We start from the raw sequence: 2,464 nt of genomic DNA on the forward strand, positions 1-2,464 counted from the left end.
GAGGCTACTACTTATGTAAAGAAAACAAACACGAGTTAATTCTCCTGCATTCCTGATCATTTTTCCTGATTATGTCGAAAGACAAACAGTTAAAAAATTAATTTTGCCTTTTTTATAAACATCGAGAGCACAGCCTCCCTTAATTTTTTCAAAAGGAAACAATGATTCATTTGTCCAATTAGGAAATGGGTAGTGGTTTTAAAGTGGCAGTAAACCAAATGAGCTGACTCTTGGTCACACCTACAAGGAACAAATTTATCAGGAAGCAAGCAGAACAGGGACTCACGCCTATAACTGATTGCAACTGAAAAAAAAAAATGGGTTTGTACAATCAAAAGCATCAGAAGAGGTAGTATTTGGCTCTAGACGTTTATTTCTATTTTACAGAAGATTAAATACATGTAACAAAAATTACGTACTTTTAAAGACATGCAAAGGTTTTGCATTTTCAAAAAGTTAACAGTTTTGTTTGCTTTGTATTTCTTCCTCCCAAAATAATGTGTGAAAGAAGCACTGTAGTTCTGGATAGGCGCTGTTTGCTCTGAACAAATATTTTAGTCTTGTAACTAGGGCATTGTTACCTCTGCATTGCTTGTCCCAAGGGACCCCAGCACTGTTTGTTAAAATGTGATTGGTTTAGCAAAGGGGTGGAGAAACGAAACACTCTTCACAGGATATATTTAGTGAAAGCACAGCCCTGGAAGTGCTTGAACGAGAGAGCTTTTGTCCTGCCACTGAAATGTTTTTCATAACTCCATATGGGTCAAATACTTGAAGCCATTTTGATTTTTCCATTCTACTTTTTCCATTTGCATTCTTTTAGTCTGAAAGAATGCTGCATTTTCTGGGAGTTCATTTTGTATGAAAATTGCTGTTTTAAACAATCTTTCAAGCTCTGTTTTAAACAATCTTTGATTAGGAAATTCCACGTGGTTCTTTTAACAGTGCATAAATCTGTATTTTTGCAACACTAACTATAAATTTGGACTTCAACTTAAATGTTTTAACTTCTGTACTTGAAGATTCACATTTTGACACAATATTAATTTTCCAGCAAATATTCTAACACACTATAAGTTCTAGCAGGAGTCCATAGTTAATTGATTGTAGCAATACAGGCTTCTGCACTGTTAAAAGAACTATAGTTTTAAAAATAACCAGTACCAACATACTGATAGGTAGTCAGTTTTCCTCAAGCTAATTCATAGTCTCCAACCATGAAAGATTTATTTCTGCACTAGGTACTGTAGTTTCTTTGCAGCATAGTAAAGATGTACTATGTAATAATGGCTTCTCTTCCTTTCCTCCTTTTCAGAACATGCACTGGAAGCTGTAATCTTAATCACCTGGTTCTTATACTTTGAAGGAATCCTTGATTTTATGTGTGAGTACTCCTGAGCATTACTCGCATGAATGCAATTAAACCCCTCTCCACTTTCTTATCCAGGGTGACTTTTGGCCATGTTTCTTTCATTCATCCTCCACATGAACAAGACACCTTGCTCCTTTTCTGTCTTAGAATTCCAAAGGTATCCATGTACAATGCAGGCAATCTATCCATTTTCATTACATGAGATTTTTTTTTTTGCAATGACTGTATAAGGAGAAAAATTACAAAGTCTTACTGAAAATAAAGACCACATATTAATAGTATATTATGGATTACTTTGCAACATTAGAATAAGTTGTGTGTGTGTGTGTGTGTGTGTGTGTGTGTGTGTAGAAACTTCAATTACAGCATGATAGCTATAATGACAGTAGAATCTCATTTTAACATTGGGGTCTGGGAGAAAAGATAAATATACGTGTTGTAAGTGAGCTATTTTCTAGTGGGGTAGATGTTGATACAATACTACGTGCACAACAGAACATGATTTGACCTGCATTAAAAATGATTCTGCAATACAAATAATAAAAAATATAATAACTTCTAATCAGTATTTATTTTCCTTAGGTTCTTTTTATTTTTTTTAGAAACATGGATTTTTTTTTCTGCTCAGAGACAGTTTGAACAGTATAGTACATAGCAAAGTACAAATACAAAATGTAGGGATTAATTGAAAGCGAAATGGCATCCATAGGAAACATTCAGAGACTTAGCTAATGAGCCTTTTAGAGTAACTTCTGAGGTCTGGGAGGTCATTTCACTTAGCACCCTTTGTAAGCAAGTTATAAGGAAGTAGTCGAGTTTTGTTTCTTGTCATCTTTGCATTTGAAAGAGGTAATGAAGTCTTATCACAACTCAATCTGAATGATTAACTTTTAAAGGAAAAGAGAAAGGAGAACAAAGAAATAGTTATTTGATGAAAGATTTTTAAAAATTATAGATTTGGCACCAAAGACATTAAAAGCAAACAGCATTTAGGAGGTCTTTCACATGTTTTTTTATTTGAAAATTTGAAGTTCAATACTTTCTAACTGTATTTCTCTCTGCTACAGCAACTGCTTATGTCCCAAACCTCCC

The 2,464-nt window shown here is 34.0% G+C and overlaps 1 long non-coding RNA gene across 1 annotated transcript; it reads left to right on the forward strand.

Moving 5' to 3' along the window:
* Positions 1-243: 243 nt before the first annotated feature.
* LOC110192906 (uncharacterized) lies at positions 244-1,653 on the forward strand. Its single transcript, XR_002320308.2, has 2 exons — positions 244-349; positions 1,316-1,653. It is a non-coding gene; the product is annotated as an uncharacterized LOC110192906 (long non-coding RNA).
* Positions 1,654-2,464: the final 811 nt, after the last annotated feature.

Source organism: Phascolarctos cinereus, unplaced genomic scaffold (genome assembly GCF_003287225.1).
Source record: "Phascolarctos cinereus isolate Bilbo 61053 unplaced genomic scaffold, phaCin_HiC Scaffold_3;HRSCAF=262, whole genome shotgun sequence".
Lineage (NCBI taxonomy): Eukaryota > Metazoa > Chordata > Mammalia > Diprotodontia > Phascolarctidae > Phascolarctos > Phascolarctos cinereus.